The sequence below is a fragment of the Heterocephalus glaber genome, unplaced genomic scaffold (genome assembly GCF_053883595.1).
Source record: "Heterocephalus glaber isolate CG9 unplaced genomic scaffold, H.glaber_assembly_v1.0 deba00001504, whole genome shotgun sequence".
Taxonomy (NCBI): Eukaryota; Metazoa; Chordata; class Mammalia; order Rodentia; family Bathyergidae; genus Heterocephalus; species Heterocephalus glaber.
Genome location: NW_028258324.1, coordinates 64,405,869 through 64,426,213, shown reverse-complemented (window position 1 = coordinate 64,426,213; position 20,345 = coordinate 64,405,869). Strand labels below are relative to the sequence as shown.

General features: G+C 34.8%; 1 long non-coding RNA gene across 1 annotated transcript in view; it reads right to left on the bottom strand.

Annotated features, from left to right (window-relative positions):
- Positions 1–13,275, bottom strand: part of LOC147825390 (uncharacterized) — a 109,810-nt gene extending 96,535 nt beyond the window's left edge. The window contains exons 1-2 of the long non-coding RNA XR_015441025.1: positions 13,149–13,275; positions 12,184–12,298 (exon numbers count right to left, since the gene is read on the bottom strand). This is a non-coding gene — a long non-coding RNA (uncharacterized LOC147825390). The remainder of the gene's footprint in view (positions 1–12,183; positions 12,299–13,148) is intronic.
- Positions 13,276–20,345: the final 7,070 nt, after the last annotated feature.

Here is a 20,345-nt window from a genome sequence, read left to right as displayed (position 1 = left end):
TACAGTGTGACATTCTATTTATTAAATGAAATTTCTCAACTTAGTTTTCTATGTTAAGTTGCTATGAAGGTGATTTGGTGAAAGGTTACCATCTCATTCCATGTATTAGACATTTATGGCTGTAAAATAGAAAATAACTCAGATTATATGTCGCAGAAGGGTCATGTATGTATAAAAACTAAAGGGAAAATGGCAGCTAAATTCAATAGCAAAAAATCAAGGCTGATAGTACAAAAAGACGGACAATATTTTAGATACTGTAGTCCAATAAATCAATTTCAAGGATTTAAATATACTGAACATTCAGCTCAAGGTTTTGATTGTAGGGAAATTATTTGCCCTCACCTATACTGTGTGCCTATATCTTGACCTGGAAAAAATTGGGCACTTTGATATTCTCACTAGACATTATAGGAAAACAGGTCTTTCACCAAGACGAAACAAGATTGCCCTCACCAGGGAAGAAAAGAGACAGATGGTAGGTAGTAAAATTTTAAAAATTGAGTTCTATTGTGCTTATATCCTATATTTGCAATATGACAGAGGAATAGATGAGCAACAGTCTTACTGCCAGGAAGTAATTACTGAGGGGAATGTAAAATAAGTATATAAGTAAATGTCTTCTTACTGCATATGTTGTTCATTATCTTGTTTTTTTTTCTTTTGCTCAATATTGCATTTGTGATGTTTCATCCCATTATTTTCCAGGGGAATATAGTACACATTATAAAAGACATATTGCCAAAATTGATGCAGAAGTACATTCAAAGTGATGGGTGATGTTTTGAGGCAGATTAATAGCAATGTGTCTTTTATGGTAATATCTTAAATTTAAATATTCACTAGTTTTGTATTTGTTTTTTTTCTATAGTTCACCATTACATTTAATTTTATTAGGATTTTTATACATGCTTTTATATGTATATAAGTGTTTCTTCAGAGAAAATCTGCAATATCATAAAGTCTGAACAGATGCATTTTTGGGGGTATTGTCAAATTTTCTCTAATGTGATCTTATAAAGTTACATCCAAATGATACCGTATGAGTATTTCCTGTTCCATACTGTCAACAAAATGTAGGGTTGCAAAATTGTTCATTTTTATCAGTTTGATGAGTAAAATTGCATGCCATTTCTGGTGAGTTTGAGTATTTTACAATATGCATGTTGAGCACACTAGTCCTCTCTGTATGAATTGTTTATACTTAAAAATTCATTCCTTTATTTTTCTTATTGAGTTGTTTTTTCTTTTCTTGCTTTGTTCTTGTGATCTGATGATATTTTGCACTGATATGTTTTGGTTCATTTTGTGTGTGTGTGTGTGTGTGTGTGTGTGTGTGTGTGTGTGTATGTGTGTTCAGGGTTTTTTTTGCATTTTTTCTCAGGCTTAGTTAAAGGTTATAGTTCTAACATAATATTTTAAGATGATAACTTACTTTCCATTGAATATAAAAAGTATACCCTTTTCTTTTCCTTCCTACATCTTATGTAATCGATAGTCAATTTCCATCTCCTACACTCTTAATTCTTTTAACTTTTATATTAAAGATGATTATAGATGACCATGACAGTATTGCATTATTGCATTTGTTATGTATTTATATTTACTAGAGAAATTTATATTTTGGGCTGGGGATTTAGCTCAGTGATACTGTGCCTGCTTTGTAAGCACAAGGCCCTGAGTTTGGCCCCGGCACCAAAAAAAAATTTATATTCTGTAAATTTTATGTTGCATTATAATGCCTCAATTTTACCTCAAGGAATTTGCTTTAATGCTTTTTGTACTGCAGGTTGAATTATGGGCAACATTTCCAATTGTCCTCTAAGAAAGTTTTATTTCTCTGTTTTTAAAGAAGTATTTTGAGAGGATCTCTTCTCAAATGAAAAGTTGACATTTTGTAATCCAAAACCTGTGATGAGTGGGGTCTTGCTGATTTCTGAAATGCCCTCAAGGCATCTTTCTTCTTGTCCCTGTACAAAGTGTTTCTTTAGCAACCTCTTTAACAACCATATCTCCTTTTGCCACAAATGTATACACGATTTCTTTGGGACCAGAATTTAAGATTTTCAAATGTTTTGTGTTCTGCCTTCTGTCACTGATTCTCATACCTCTCAGCCAGAGGTATACATGTCACAGGCTGGCTGTTGGGATGTCTTGAAATTTCTTTTACCAAATTAATTAGTTAGCTGTCCTTAATCCATGCCTCCTACAAAGTCTCAGGGCATGGGAAATTTTTTCTTATCACTGTAACAGACATGGCCTCTAGTCCAATTGCCAATGAAGTCCTTGCTCCTAACTGAAACTTCCTGAGCCTAGCTGTGGTTGATTAACTGATGGTCAGTTTAAGTGGGTATGCCCAGATGAACTGAAGCAGGATGTATCTGAGCTTGGAAGATCCACCTGAGGATTATTTTCAATGGCATAAATGGAAAATGAGAGAGGAAGAGTGCATGCTGCTGATTTCCCAGGAGAAACTTTGTTGTGACTGTTTTTTTTCTGATACGAACTCAGGTATTCTTATCATTAGAGGAACTCAGGTCCTCTCCTGGAGCATTCCTGGCTCCAGGGCAGATCCCTTGGCCTTCTGGCACAGATCCTTCACCCCACCAGCCCAGACTTTCTAGCTTCCACCACTGGCCTTTGTGTCTTCCTGGTGCTTGCATGGGACATTGTCGTGGGCTCTAGACTTCCAGCTGGACTTGTGTGGGACATTGCTGTGAGTTCCAGGCCTCTGGCTGGATTCTTCAAATCTCTAATGTGCAGACAGATCTCTTGTACTCTTTTGCATTTGACTTTCTTGGGGAATATTATAAAATAATCCTATAAATTATATGTCCTGTATTAAATCTATTCTCTTGAAAACCCTGATACCATACTAGCATTTACTGTGTGCATTCCTATTGGCAGTCTAGTCTTCTGAGCTCTAACCAGAATCACCCCTTAGGCTCTGCTCACAACATTATAAGGCTTTTCTTGCCCACATGTTAAATCTTCCAAAACTTCTTCTGAAGCTACTTCCAAAGTCTTCTAAACCAAACTGTTAGGTACAGTCATAACAAGGAATGTGATTCTTGGGTATTGATTTTCTGGATTAGGTCCCTTTCCCATTGCTGGGACACAATGACAGACATACACAACTTATGGAAGAGAGGTTTAATTTGGCTCATGGTTGCAGAGGAGTTAGTCCTCGTTTAGCTGGTTTCAGGACAGAAAAATCATGGTGGAATTGCGTGGTAGAAGAAAGCTGCTTCATTCATACAGGTCAGAAAACAGAAAGGACTACAACTCCAGAGAGAAGAAAAGTAAGGACCATACATAGTACCCAAAGTCATACCTCAATGACCCAGCCAGACACACCTGGAAATATGCTTCACTGATCCTTCAGGTGGTTACCAAGTCAATCAACTTGCTACAATTAAACTTAACTGCCACATTACTCAAAGTAATCTACAGAGTCATTGCCATTTTTATGTATAATGGACTGTTGACTTACAAACTCAATTCGTTCCTAAGGGTTGGTTGTAAACCAAGTTGGTCAATTGAATACTCAGGCTCCCCTACACAGCCTTCAAAGTCTCTCTCCTGTATACAGGCAGATTTCAATGTCCTTAGAGACACATTGGCCCAGGATTTCTCAGTTAACCCTACAGGAAAAGATGTTATAATGTTCCTTCCAGAACTCTTCAAGGGTTAAATCTGTATCTGAGACTATCTGGAAACACAAGTGGCCAGCATTTGGGTTGTAACATAAGACTTTGTTCATAAGTTAAAACTAAAATTCCAATAGGAACCCAAGTTTTTCATTGGTCAGGCCAGTTGTAACTCGAGGGTTCAATGCAATTAAAAACATAAATCCTACATTTCATATGAAACCACAGAAGAGCTCGATTAGCAAGAACAACAAAGTTAAATATGCCATACTTCCTGATGTATTTATGCATTGCTTCCAGTTTCTTCACACTAATTCATTTGTGCTTCTACTATGTTATTATCAAACCACCCTCATAAGCATGAATCTCTCTTTTGTCTCCAATATATTGCACCAAATCCTAGCCACTAGACTACCAGGGAGTTATGTCACCAATATATTGCAAAGCCACAATGTCCTTGTCTTCATGTGAGAATTGGAGGGGGGGTGGGCTCATACCAGAAACAACCAGAAAAAAAATTTTCATTGTATATAAAACTACTTCAATGTGCTTTATATTAGTCATTTTAATAATTTGTGTATATATACATACATATATATATATATATATAGCTGCTTTCTTGGACTTTCTGTGTAAATAATGTTTAATCTGTACTTCATAGGATTTCTTTTCTTCCTTGAAATCCATATATTTTTATTCCTTTTATTTTCTTGTCTATATTGAATAGAAGTGTTACAGTAGGCATCCTTGTCTCATTCATGGTTTTGAAGAAACTGTCTTAGCTTTTGTATTTTTGTTTCATTTTGTTTTCTTTCAGTACAATGGACTGAAAACAAGGCCTCCACACTGCCCTACATCACCAGCTGTCTTATGTTTTATTTTGAGATAGGATTTCACTAAGTCACTAAATTGCCCAGGGTGGGCTCAAACTGATGATCCTACTGCTTCCCTCCTCAGTGTGTTGCAATCATTTTCCTGTCCTAAACCAACAGACCCCGAACAGTATTCCACTCTCTACAGCTACTATCTCCAAATTCTGTTAATAACTTTCTCCCTACACCTAGCAAGTTCAGGAGCAGTAATAGCTCTCCACTGTTTTTGACCCTGGATTAGTTTAGCATCCTTCTTCGGATTACTTAACCCTAACTACAATATTAGTTGTAAAATCTCCTCAATTTCCTTATTTGAGTAGTCACTTATAATTATTGACATGTAATGATATAAACAAATCAGACTTTGAATCAGACCTCTACCACTTAAAGTTTTATAATGTAATTAGTGAATATTTTGCATAAAATCATTTGATATAACAGGATTTTGGGTATTTAGGCTAAAAACATATGCAGCACATGAGTTTCTTGTGTCAGGAAGGCTTATTTATACATCCTTAAATCATGTTGAATCTTAATTTTTTTGAAAAAAGCAGAACTTGGGACAAAGGCTTGCATTTGAAAAGTTTGTTTCAGGCAGAGATATTAAGGGATAAAAATGTTAGAATCACAAGAATAAAATAGAAAAGAAGCAGGGTCGGGGATTTAGCTCAGTGGTTCCAAGCGTAAGGTCCTGAGTTCGATCCCTGATACAAAAAAAAAAACAAAGGAAGGAAGGAAGAAAGAAAGAAAGAAAGAAAGAAAAAGAAGGTGTAACAATCCAAGGATGCATCTGTCACCAACTCAGATTGAATCACCCTGCAGTATGTCTAAAGAACACTTAGGATACGTCCGAACTCTCAGCCCAAAGTACTCCAAAAGAGAAAATTTGTCCTTCTATTTCTGTCCCCCGTAGGTCAAGTCAAGCCAAATTCTATTTTCCTAGCTATCTCAGAAAGACTGAATTCTCAGTGTCTCATTCTGAAGTCTGAGAGAAGCTTTAGCTCAGAAAGCCAGAGACAACAGTGGTGCTGACGTGCAGCCTTGTTAAATTATACCTGCCTGCCACAGCCATGATCAAAACTGAAGAAAGGTGAGAATGTATAGAATTAGCCATAAAAGTTGCCCAACACATTATTCTGATGTAGTAAATCATATGTTTATATTGAGTGTAAACACTCAAAGCTATTCTTTCATAGTTGTTTTACGTTTCATTTTCTTGATGAACCCAAGATTTTCAGAATTTTATTCAAATAACAAATTTTGTCTTTAAACTAGGAATCTTTTTAATTTTAATTAGCACATGTTTGCAGTTCATAATGTTTACATTCCCTGCGTGGAGGTGGTGCAGGTAGATAACACATAGGAATTCGTTTTCTCATCCCCTTTCCTTCCCCTCTCTTTCTCCTTCCTCCACCTCTTGATGCCTTTATCATTTGAGGAAAATCTGTCTCCCTACTTTCTATCAACTAACTTTTACTTTACTCTTTATTGGGGACTCGAAGCATTATTCTCTGGGTGCCAAAGCATATATTGCACAAATTGACGTGACAGTTGTGTTGCCATAAATGTCATCTCTAAAGCTTTATGACTCACATTAGTTTTGTGGATCAATGCAGGCCTCCATTTTCCATTTGTTTGACTTATCATAATATTGCCTTTTTGTGGTTTTGAAAATATCTGTAATGATTTTTCCACTGTAGAATAGTTACTAGTGTTTTGACAAAAGAAATATTTATATGTGATTTCTCCTTCGCATTAGTTTATATCTAAATTTTAGAAATAACATATAATTGAGTGTATTCTTTCCAGACTTGTCTATAAGCTCCTAAACCACTCCTCGCCAGGCTGTTTACACCATAATTCTTAGTAGGACTCAAGTGAACTCTAAGACATGAGAAAACCTCTTTAAAAAGGGAAGGGATTGTTTTATCTGTCAGTATTTAAAAATCAAATTTTACACTGTGAGGCACATAGGTGTTTTTTTTCCAGTACCAGAAACTGAACTCAGGACCTTGCACTTGTCAGGTAGGCACGGTGCCGCTGAGCTACATCCCCAGCAGCACATATTGATTTTCAAAAGACAACTTAATTTAGTAAAAATGAGTGCAGCAAAGTAAGCACCTTTTAAAAAGGTTCACTGGTGGCTCTTTTGGGATTCATTACAAGTATTGCAAATAATATTTATACTAAATATTCTCTATTTAAAGGCTGAATTTGATTTTTAATGCCTAAGAGTTTAATTCATCCCCGGAAATCAGAAACACAGAAATGATTGAACCCTAAAGACATTAGAGTACTTTATTTAAGACATTTCAGATTAGGCATTTTTCATTTCTTTTTCCAGTACACAGGGACTAACTACATGCCAAGAGCTCATAACTAACTTGATAGCAAATACATGATTCCAGCTTGTTTTATCGCATCTTGCCTCTTCCTTCCCAATGGTCACAGGAGAACTTGAGTTTTAAATTTCCTTCTCTTTCTCCTTCTCTCCCCTGCTCAAGATGCACTGTATTTAATCACACAATTTACCAAAAGTAGCAGAAAATGAATCACAACATTTGAACAGATGGAGAAAGATTAAATAAATTACGTGTGTAGAAAAAAAAACATTCTCACAAAGAAATTTCTAGCCCCGGATGGTTTATTGGTGAATTCTATTAAACATTTAACAAACAATACTGTTCTGAGAATACAAAAGCTCTTAGAAAATAAAGAAACAGGGTCCACTCCCTGTCACTTTCTATTTGTCAGCAAAACTATTACTGAAAACAGAAAAGAATATTACTTGAAAAGAATATTAGAGGTAAACCAACTGATGGAGATTTTTAAAAACTATCTTTTATTAATAAGCTGTTTGATATGCATTTCTCAGGTATTTTTTCCTAGCGAAGGATATAAAACTTACCAGTCTTTTATAATATCATGAACACTTTTCCACATTATTACACATCCATCTCTGGCATAACTTTTAACTCCTCTCAGAGTAATTTCTTCCGGCTTACTTGGTCCTGGTTAACTTACTGAAGCAGTGAATCTTAGTATTTTTATATTTCCTGTGCTATGCATTAAAACATGCACACATACACACACACGATATGAAAAGTTCCCTTTAAAGTTGAAAATTGTGTTCTCTCTTTTTAAATTATCTTGGTGTGTTTGAACTAAATCTTCATGTGTCCTTTGGAGACAGTGCTAGCTTTAAAAACATTATATCATACCGAATAGTTTCTCTAGTGTGAAAAACTGAAAGTGTAAATAAGGACTAAAAGATATAATAGATAATGTGAAATAGGAAGAAAAGGGACAAGGGTGAAGGGAAAGTGGGAGGGGTAGGGGAAAGGAAAGAAGGGAATGGAATTAATATGAGAAAATGAAAAAATGGAAACAAAGTCATTGTAGATAGGGAGGGGTGGAGGGGTTGAAGGGAGGGCAGGGGAGGGGGGAAAAATAAGAACCAAGAGAGACTATGTAAAGGTGCAAATTTCCAATGATGAATGTCATTATATTGTAAACCTAAAATGTACCAATAAAATTAATAAAAAAATAAAAAATAAAAGCATTATATGGAAGAGCTCTTATAATACAGTTAAAACTATGGCATGAGTTTTTTATATGTCAAAAATCTTGAAAAGATGAATAATAATATGTACTCTCAAGTTACAAATATTATAAAACAATACAAAAATTATCAGAGACTAGATAAGAAATATCCCATTTTTAAGTAAATGAGATACAATTTGAGCAAATTTCTATATTTTTCTCTCTTGCTTTATTGCTCTCTGTTTCAACTTTTCTAAAATAAATGTTTCTAACTTTCTACCTTACCTAAAATTATGGTTTCTCAAATATTCAAGATTTGTGCACATAGAACTCTTCAAAATTAAGCGGTGAGTTGGTGAAGGGGAAGATAACATATTTACTGAATGTATTTGTTAGTAAAAAAAAGAGAAAGATCGTAATGAAAAATCGTAATGAAAAAAGCACTTATATAAAATAAAGGAAGTGTCACTGACCCTGTTGGAAACTAAGAACTGAAAGGGTTTCTTTTTCCATTGTTTATAGGTACATTTTAGGTATTCAATACAGTTACATTCATCATTGGGATCTTGTACCTTTATACGACATATCTTGGTTCTTATTTTCTCCCCATTCCCCTGCCCTCCCTTCACCCCCTCCACCCTTCCCTGTTTACGAAGACTTTGTTTCCATTTTTTTCCTTCTCTCATATTTTTTCTTTTCCCTTCTTTCCTTTCCCCTACCCCTCCCACTTCCCCTACTCCTTTGGACCTTTTCTTCCTACATCACCCTATCAATTATATATTTTGATCCTTATTTACACTTTTAGTTTTTCACTCCAGAGAAACTATTTGGTATTTACACGTGTGTCCTATTTATTCACTTAAGAGTATGGCCTCAATGTGTATCCACTTGGCTATAAATGTCTCGAGTTTCTCGTTCTACTAAAAGGTTTTTTTAAAGGAATGAAAACAAATTAGTTTCAGATAAACTGAATGAGAAGTGACCACAGCATATCCTAATAAAGATGTTCAAAAATTGTACCTCTAAATGATAAGTAGAGGTCAGTGTAGAAGTTAGAGGATTTAAGGATCTTTTTATTACTTAAGGAAAAATTCATTAAAGATTTTCTTCATGAAATAATGATTTACTGTAATTTTTTCTTCATAAAATTTAAAAGGGAAAATATTTACCATTCCTAAAATGGTTTGGGAATACCCACTATCAAGGATTGTAAGGCAAATTGTTTATGGAGTCTATTTCTGATCACTCTAATTTCAAACAACACTTTGGAAATTTGTTACCAACTCTGTACCAATTTTCAGCTTATTTATGATATATTACTTACATAAAAAATAATGTATTTCAGATAATACACTTTACTTTTTTTTATATGTGTTCACATTTGTCCACAACTAGGGAGATTAAGACAAAATAACTCATACAGCACTTTAAGAAATAAGAATTGCTTAGTATCAAGAGTATAACTTGTTGTAAAAACATCACCCCTATTAAGGCATTTCATCATAGACTTCTGATATCTTTCCATTCTTAATATTGGTACAAAACGCTAATTGGGAAAATCAAGACTTTATTTCCTAATTTGATCTTGAATATTCTTCTTGAACTCTATAAAATCCTTTTCCTATCTTTATTGTTGACCATACATGAATATAGTATATTCATGAAAAATTTAATAAAACAACTTTTAAAGTATACCACAAAAGAGAAACAGCTGTAAATACCAAGATTTGCACTGACGAATGTACTGCTAACCTATAATCACAGTCTCCAATCTGCTCCCAAACAAATCACACTGTGACAAAAACTGTCTGCAAAAGAAAAGTCAACATGAATGGAGTGTTGGAATCAGCTTCAGGAGACTGATCCAACAGCATAGTCACTGAAGATTAAAACGGGACCTGACAACAAGGCAAGATAGGACTGCTGGCCCCGGAGGGAAGAGGTCATTGCCAATGCTGAGCTGGAATCATGGTCTAGAAGGAGGGCATGTCCAGAAGGGAGCCGCACTGGGATTGGAAAGCAGTCTTTTATCCATAAAGGTCGGTGATGTTGAAACCTCAGAAACCTCACAGGTTCAAATTGGGTAAGTCAGTATTTCAGAGTGGCAGGGTGGGGTGGCCAGTTTTGTTCTGCTGAGTAGCTGAGAACTCAGCACACTGGGGCAAGATATTTGGGGTGCTGTCCCCAGCCCAGCTGTCACTCTCCCAAGAAAATCAGTGAGCCACTCAACATCCTCTATCCCAGTTTTCTTCTAAATATGATCAGATGTGTTTACCACATGCAGAATTTACTAGGATGTCACCAGTTAGTGTTTTAAAATAGAAGAAAGTGGAAATAGAACAGAACATCGATTACAGACTTATAAGAGATTTTATAGATCTACTAACCAACACTGCATCAACACTACATCTTAGTGAGAAATGACATACTGCAAATCACACCTCTAGGTAATATTTTGAAAGCTTCTCTTTTGAAACTTGGAATTATAGACTACAATATATCCCTTGGCTCTTTTATTGTATTGGGGGATAGACAAATACATGTTGGTCTGTGAGTAGTTAAAAATAATGTTATAAATAGATACTTAATGACATGAAAATGTTTATATCTATAATGTGATGAAAAAGTTATGAAACAATATGTATAACATGTGCCTGTTCCTATCAAAATTTAATAAGTATGCAAGTACCTATAGAAGAAAGACCTGGAAAATGTCATACTACAGTATTTGTTTCCATAATAGGATTATATGTTATCTTTACTTCCAGTTTTGGTTTATCTTCTTTTACATTTTTAAGATATCAAATATGTATTGTGTTCTGTAATATAAAACTTCTACACACTATGTCTTAATATGCAAAATCACCAAAATCTGAAAAAATAGGTTTTGATTGTTTGCATTTATTCTTTTAGACTTTTGACCACCTGTATTCTGATGAATCTCAAATCTATACAACATCTCAGTAGCCTTTTTAAGATTCAGGCCATTTATTGCCTGCTTTTTATCTATTCTTGGAGTTTGACAGGCCTTGAATTCAATAGGTATTTGGAACAAACTTATTATCTTATCCACTTGCCTCCCCAAAAGGGCTTGCTCTTCACTCAATGCTTCTGAGTCACCTTCTTCCCAATTTTTAAAGTCACCAAGACCTCCCCTTAACTCTCCCTAAATCAGTCCATTAGGGTGGCCAGTTAATATTATCTCCAAGATAGATCTCAATCCATGCATCTCTTCCTATCCCATGCACACACCTTAGACTATTGTGATTGTCATATTTTTGACCTGCAACAAACTATTATGTGGGTTCCTACATCTACTTTTACTTTCTTCTGATGTATTCTTCACATTGCTGCCAACATGATCCTTTAAAGACTATTTGATTATTTCTCTCTTTTATTAAAAATTGTCATACAGCTTTCCATTGCCTGTGAGATAAAGACCACAAGCCCTAACACAACCCACCAGGCCCTGCCTAGTCCGTTTCGTACTTATTTTTCCAGTCCCATGTGATGAAAGTCACCTGTATAAAACTATAACAATGAAGAAGGACAAGAATTATTGCACCAATTTACAACTGAGGAATTGTTTCTTTGAGAATTAAATTTATTTTCTCTTGTCTAATGCGTGGTGTTTCTAAGAGTTAAGAATGTGACCCAATTCCATGAGTACCCATTCTCTTTTCTCAGATACAATCTGATCTCTACTTCTCCAAATTCATTTAAATAAAACTTAAACCTCCATAGAATATACTATTAAAAAGAATCAAATATTTTAAATTGAAAACTGTTTCTAGAAATTAACAAAATTCACTGAAATGAATACGTACCCTGAGTTTTTAAGATGTTAAATTATAGCGCAGTAGTAACAAATTAGCCAGGACAATAGTAGTGAACATGTATGATGTTTGTGAGATGAATACCTTACACTCAATAATGAATTTGCTTTCCATAAGAAGGTAACAAAACCTATTAAAATTTTTATCCCTCATTGACAAGTACACACCTTGAGATATAGAGAGGTTAAATATTTGTTCAAAATCACTATGCTCTTTTCCCATAACTGGGGCACAATATCTGACACTCACATCTTAAAGGAGTAGAGGTTTAATTTGGCTCACGTTTTAAGGGGATTCAGTCTATGGTTGACCAGCTCCAAGCAGAAATATCATGGCAGAAGGATGTGTCAGAGTAAAGGTGTTCACTTCATGGCAGCCAGGAAGCAAAGCAGGGGAACTGGGACAGAAAGGAAGGGGCAAGTGATCAGACATAAACCTGAAGGCCACACATCCATGACCTCTCCAGACACACCCAGTACTGTACTCCACCTATCCCCAAGTGGATCCTAAAGCCAAAGTTGACACTCCACCACAAGCACCACACATAGGAAGTAGAAGAGTCGGTGTTTTGAACCAGACTACCTACCTCCACAGCTAATTTTTCCTAACACTCTTTGAATGTATTGATGTCATTTATCTTAGTTTAAAAGAGTGACTGAAGATGGGCAGTAGGAAACATAATGTAGAAGAAAATCCTAAGCCTTTCACTCAATTTTCCAGATTTATCTGTATCAAATTGCTCCCCACAGACACTGTGTAGGCCTCATGTACGGGGTACCACACACACTTCCTGAACTCCTCTTCTATTTCCCAGTTTATAGGCAATTGATGCTGTTATTTTGCATGTGAACTAACAGATCATGTTTGTTCTTTATAATTTTAATTAGATGCAAAGCATAGCTAGCACACTATAAATTAACACTATATGTGTATTACATTGATCCCCTGTTACATATGCAAATATCTTTATATTCATATATTGTTGTCCTAAGGTAAAGAACTAAAATTCCCCATCAACATTAACTTTTGCCATAAGTTAAGCAATACAATGTCTGTGTTTCTATCAGTTGAAAGAATGATAACAACAAAATAAATACTTCAATGGTAGTAATTGACTTTATATCACAGAGAAACATTCATAAAAGGAAGTGTTCATCATGGTTCGTTCATTTGCATTCACAGATCATTTCTAAAATCCACACTTAAAAAAAGAACCTCATGTCTTACATTCACAATTATTGTGCTACCTTTGTTCATGATATGATGTGATTTTTTGTATTTTTCCTTCACTCAAAGATGTCAGTAAGTAATAATCTTCCTGTTTTACATGATAGGGATATGCCACAAATTTGTTCTCTTGGTTTTATTGCCATCTGGAAATTAGAAAGGAAATGAAATTATATTTGTATATTTAATATGTAATCCTATATTTGGTACACAATTGAACCAAATAACTTTGTCATAAGACACTTCCTTATAACAGTAGCTGTGCATTTAGAGATTTAGACATTACATGAAAGCTGAGAGTATGTATTATGAGTAAGGAGTGAAGAAGGTGGCGGGTGTATTTGGAAGCGTCTTAGCAAGAAATAAAAATACTTATTTTCTATAATCAATCACTCCACAACTTAGGAAAACTATACCATCATTTAAAAATTGTAGGGTTTAAACTACATAACTTCAAAGTTTGTCCTTTTTGTCTTAATCTATGATCCAAAATCAAGGAAAGAAACTCTAGAAAGCTAAATCTTTAAGCTCCTCTGTCCACCATCTTTTGATAGAGAACATAGGAAAATCAATAGATCTGAAATTTCTTTCTGACAAGCCAAAATTCTATAGCTTTGATAGTGATCATTTCTTGGTGTAATTTGAGCTTTTATTTCAGTGCATGAGCAGTGCATCCAATAATATGGAAGCTCAAGGTCACAGTAAAGGTCAATAATATTAATAGGGCATATATTCAAACTGAAATGTGTAAAAGAAAATTTTAATTACTTTTTAGAACTACAAAGGACCAGAAGGTTGCTCTGAATTCTTCACAGAAGCTCTGAGGTTAAAAAAAAAAAAAAAAAAAGTTGTGTTGGTCAAATCCTTCAGAAGGGAACCAAATCTATTGTCTTTTAGGGACAACGTATGAAAGCCTGGTGTGAAGATGACTTCAGGCAGAGTCTATTATCTGTGAACCCAAGAGAGCCAAGAAAGAGTCCTTTACTGAAAACTGCAAGAAGGAAAATAGAAAAACCGCAGTTAAGTATGACCATCCAGCTGGCGCATGTGCCTGGGCCACAGTTGGCTTTGGCAAATCTTTACCCTGGAGGCACTCACCACAAGAAAATCATGGGTTTTAAAATACGAGAATTAGAGAACACATTGATGTAATTTTGGTGCAGGAGCATTTAGAGAAATGCATGTTTGTCTTTGAAGGTTGGCTAACCTTGGAAATGCTTCAGACTTGTAATGGGACTATTTGTCTAGGAGTTGGCTCTGCTGTCCCCCCTTAAGCGATTGGAATATAACCCATCCCTTAAGGGGAGCTTGGGCGCTTTGCCCTTCCCGCTGCTTCATAACCGGGGTGAGCAAACTGTGCCCACGCTTCTTTTTAAAATTAGGAATATTTTTGCACATATACATTGATCACCTAGAACCCTAAAGAATCAGAAAATAAAACTAATTCATTACTTGGAAGACTTTCTCTTAAAAAGTACATAATTTTTGCTTGAAAGGCTACTTTCATAACTTAAGAGGAATTTCTTAAGGTCCACTTCCAGATAATAGATTTAAAATTTTTTCCACCCTATTTCTATCAATTCTTTCTTTTTCTTTAAGAATCACAAAGACCAATCCATCATCAGCTTACCCATCCCCACTTCCAATCTTTTCCACAAAAAATATTACAATTCTTTCACTTAGTGTCAAGTACTTTACTGGCCCAATCACTCTTAATTTTCATCTTATTAAAGTATTTGCTTTAAGTTTTGAAAACATTCTGCCTAAGTAACATTGCAATACACCTATAAAATAAAGTCGACTCTTTGTGTCTTTGAAATGTTTATTCAAATAATTTCAGTTTAATTACAAATTTTATTACTAATTTGTAGAAAACCATAATCCCAATCATCTAATATGAAATATGAAAGTGTTCGCTCCAGGGGCTTTCACATGTACCTACACAAATCATCTGTTAAAATTTTAAAACTGCAGAGCCGGGAATTTAGCTCAGTGGTTTCGCTGCCTGCTGTGCAAGCGCAAGGACCTGAGTTCAATCCCTGGAACCAAAAAAATTTGAAAACTGCGTTTATCATTCCTCCTTGTGCTATGGAACATGTTTAAGAGAGAAGACCATGGTAAATATTTCCTCTGACTTGTGTGCCTTAATAACTTAACTGAGTACAGACACGGAATGCTTCATTGAATGAGAATTTAGATAGCAATAGATCCCCCCAGCCTTGTTTAGAGTTGAAGAATCAGAAACTCCAAGGAGTGTGGGGCTTGCTCAGCCTACTTGTCTACTGCCTCAAATTAATAGAACCATGAAAATGACACGAGGATCCTTTCCTCCAATCGAAACTTCTTTCTCATGAATATTTATAGCCATCCTTCCATTAACTGCAATTAGATTCAAATTCCACTTGAGTTTAAGTGAATTACATTGTATTCTCTACAAAGAACAGGACAGAACAAGCCATAAACCATATTTTATTACATTATTATGAAAATGACAATATCATATGAGCCAAAAATTACAATAAATGACATATAAAATGTTAACTTATAGGTAAAATGTTATTATAAGAAATAGCATACACACATAGAAAGTAACATCTGTAGGAAATGATAATTTATTTTTATGACAAAAGAATCAGTCTTCAAAAAGCAGGCTTTGTGGACCAGTTCTAACACTACATAACAGTTCTAGACACTAGTTAACAAATTCAGTTCTACTGTACTGATTATATTTCTTAATGCACTGTAGATATTCCTATTTCAGTTAATTATGCTGTATAATTAATAATTCATAGCCTACTGGCCTACGTATATGAGATGTGATCACAAAATATAGTTAGTGTTTAAATTTTTAAAAAATTAATATAATAAAAGACACATTGCCATTGATACCTCCTGAAAACACTTTGCCTTTCTTTGAACACACTTAACTATCATTCTTGCCAATTTCTGAATGATTTCTAGAATTCCTCTTTCATGCCTTTAGTTATAATATTGTGGCCACCTCAGTGTTCTGAATTGGTTCAATATATTTACATTTCACTGTCATTTGGGCTTTTGGGAAGAGCTAGATGTCACATGGTGCCAGATCCTGTGAACAGAGTGGAGGAGGGCACTGTACTATTTTTATGAGCTTGTTTTGCTTTTTTTCTTTTTTTTTTCCTGTTGGATGGCACTAGGCAGCAGCATTCACTGAATCTTTTATTACACTGTTTAGACTCTCATGAAAGAGGGCTTCCAGAACTGCTTCAGAAAATTGCAATGATGATGGGATGAGTGTGTTCTAAGCTAGGGGGATTAATGGCAATGTGTCTTGTGCTGTAATACTTTTTTTAAATTTTACACACAGCATATTTTGTGGTCGCCTCTTGTACAAGTTAATATTATTTGTCCTCAAGAACAAAATCTCATTTTTGGCCTGGATGAATCTAGAAGACATTAGAAACTCAAATCCTGCATGATCTTACTTGTATGAGGAATTTGCAAATGTTGCACTCAAAGAAACAGAAAATCATTAACAACATGGTACTGACCAGGAGTTAGGTGTGGAAGAAACAGGGATAAGTTGGTCAAAGTGCGCAAATATTTACCTATACAATGAATAAGTTCCAGAAAACTAAAATGTAGCACGGTGACCATAGCTCATGATGATATATTGTATACATAAAATTTTCCAAAGAGATATCATAAGTATTACCACCAACACACATAAAACAAACATAGCTATATAAAGGGATGAATATATTGACTACCTTCACTGGGAGTCATCCTTTCACAATGTCTATCAAAATATTGTGTGGTATGCCTTAAATACAAGTCTTATTTGCCAAAAATACAATGACAAAACTGAAGGAAATACTGCTTAAAGTATTAATTATGTGCTTCTTTTGGGGGAGAGAAATGTGGGCATCCCTACTGAGGATGACTTATCTCTTCGTGTGGACATTAGTTCTTCTTCAATGGTAATCAGCCCGACCAGAATGTGTCATACCGCCTCACCCCCTGCCTGGCTTCTCCAGAGGATGGCTGAAGATCAAGGGCAGGCTGGGATGACCGGACCCCTTTTCGTGTGGTATCAGCAGGCCTCCTATATGTGTCTGAGCCTCAGCTCTTCTCTTTCTCAAGTCAAACCCGAAATCTGGGCATCTTAGATTGTGTATGGGTTTTCCCACAACTCCTAATATCTGGGCTCAGGAGTCCTAAAGGGTCAATTCAATCATGTTCTTTGGCAAGTGCAGGTGGAAAGCCCAACATAGATTTAAGTGTGGGGAAATAAATCAACCACTTACAAACACACACACACACACACACCCTGCACCAAGGTATTGTTCCATAGTTTCCTTTCTCTTCTCCTCAAAGAATTGTTTCGAACCTAACTGTAGTTTATTCACATTATGAAGAGCTCTTCTTTTATCTTTCTGATGGAAAAATGTAAAAGGACACATCACCAGTATGAATAAAATTACTTCTTTAAATGAACCTGCACTTTATTCATGTCAATAGGATCTGCAAACACTCATTAATGTGGAATTTGTAGGCTATCGGCTCTCGTGTATTTATTCACTCCACTGGCAATTTTTGGATTGAATTCTGGAGACTTCCAAGTCAAAATGATGAAACATATTAATTTCAGAGAAAAAATAACTCCTGTTTAGTTACCAACTTACTACACAAAAAAGCTGAAGATAGCACTCTCCAATGCCTTGATATCAGCAATTTGACTTCTTGTTTTCTTTTTCATTGGTACATGTTTGCGTTATATAATGATTACATTTGTTGTGAGGCATTGTTCCATATACATAACACATTTCAGTTCTTTTTTATCCTCTTTTACTCCCCTTCTTCTCTCCTACCCTTGATACTTTACTCTTGATCTTCTTTCCATTTGAAAAAGATCTCCCTACTTCTACTTTTATTTTGCTCTATATTTATATTTTGGGTTTCTCATATATAAGTAACCATGGAATTTTAAGTTTGTGTGTCTGATTTATTTCACTTAATATTGTGGTCTCGAAGTGCATTCATTTACCTACAAATGACTCAAGTTTGTCCTTCTTATAGCATAGTAGTACTCCATTGTCCATGAATATCACTTTTTTAAATATATTCATCTGTTAATGGGCATATAGGCTAGCTCCAAGATCTAGCTGTTACGAATTGTGCTGCTATAGACATGGGTATTCAGGTATCACTGCAATACAATGTCTTTAACTCTTTCTGAAAGATACACAGAAGAGGTATTGCTAGGTCAAATGAAATTTGTAGTTTTAGTGTTTTGAGGAATCTCCATACTGATTTCCATAGTGAGTGTAGTAGTTTACATTCCTACCAACAGTGTAGAAGTGTTCCTTTTTTCCCTTGCAGTCTTGCTAGCATTTAGTATTATTTGATTTCTTGATTTCTATCCAATGTTTTTAAATTAATTTAATTTACTTAAAATAGTGAATTTAATCCTTCCTGTACACTAAAGAGTATATTATGGTTTTGGAACAAGTTTACAAAGTATGAAAAGTTTTTCCTTATATAATTTCAAGTCTTCTCATTATAACAAAATATCACAACCAAATAATGCTACTATTTCAAAAAGCTACTATTTCTCCATCTCCCCTTCCTCCTTTTATTCATCCTTCCCTCAATCTCTCTTTCCCTCTCTCTCTCTATTTTATACCAGTTTTAGAAATTTTTTTATATTCAACACACTTTTGAATGCTTAGCCACATAATTAGATCATACTCTACAGTTTTTTCTATAGCTGTCTCAAACACCATTAGCTATATATTTATTTAATATTGAAAATTGTTTCCAATTATTTGCTATTGAAAATATTACTTTTATAATGCATTTATTCATAGTTTCATATATGATCATACCAATTCCTTTTTCATATATCTTTAAGTCAGGTTAAAATCTATCTGGTCTACCAAATATCAAGACAATTCCCCTTCCAGAAGCCAAGAACACCTATATCCTTAAGCACTGCATGTGGTCATTAATTGTTACACATTTTAACTTTATTAAATAAATATATTTTCTTATTCTTAATATATTTATTTGGTTATGAACATTTATTTCCTTGGGTTATCAAGACATACATCAAGACATTAAATATCATAATCCAAAACTGATGATTTTATTACCTCCTATGTAATACAATACAGATAAATGTAAACAGATACATTCACACATGAAACTGAAATTTTAGCTGTTGTTATTTTGAGTTGTTGGTTAATTATGGGTAATTGTTATTTTTATTATTTTCTGTGTATTTCTAAAATCCTCTTTAAGATTAATCCTAAACACAATAGAATAACACTGTCCTTAGAACTCATTTTTCTAAATCACATTACAATGATATCATTTTAGAATCTCATCAAAAACATCAATAGAACAAGTTCCAGGTGAGATCTGCTTATATTATTACTGGTTTCATTTAACATACATGACACAGTGTGACCTTTGTTAGAAATCAAAGTGTAAGTCTTGATCATAATCACTGCTGTGGTCTCCTCACCCCAGACACCCTGGAATCTTCTGCTCTGTCCTTCAGCTGCCCCCTTTCCCTGAAGAATTGCCTCCATTTCCTCTCCTTTGCAGGAAAACCCTCTGAATCCTAGGTGTGACCTTGTATTTAAAGCTTTATTTTATCTTCATCACTCCAGAATGTATTCTTTACTTCCTCTAATTACCTATAAACTGATCCCTCAAAGAGTATAGCATTTTTTTGTATTGGAATAAATGCTACATCTGATATTCATTTCTATTTCTTCAACCGCACTTGATTAATAGTTTTTGATGGTAGTAAGGGTGCTGAATATGTTCTAATCATTTGTCCAGAATTCATTGTGCCTAAGTGTGCCTCCCACATAGAAATTACTCAGTAGATATTTGGCTGAAGGAATGAACAATTGATGTGGTTATGTATCAAAAGCTGACTAGATGGTGATCCACACTCCATAGAATGAGCTTCTTGCTCAAGTACAAATTATTCTTAGTAAGCTTGGTGGCCTAAAAGAAGATAATTGGTAAAAGTCAGTTTTAGGGGTAGTAGTGGTAGAAGGGTGCTTCTTGATTTAAGAAAGAAAATTATGCTTTTGTCTTTCTTTGAGTTCTGTAAAACTGCTTACCCTCTCCAGAGCTTATTTACCATATCTATAAAGAGAAAGACATGGCCCTACTGAGATCTGCAGTAGCGTGGAACAGGCCAAGTCAGCCCGCTGCAG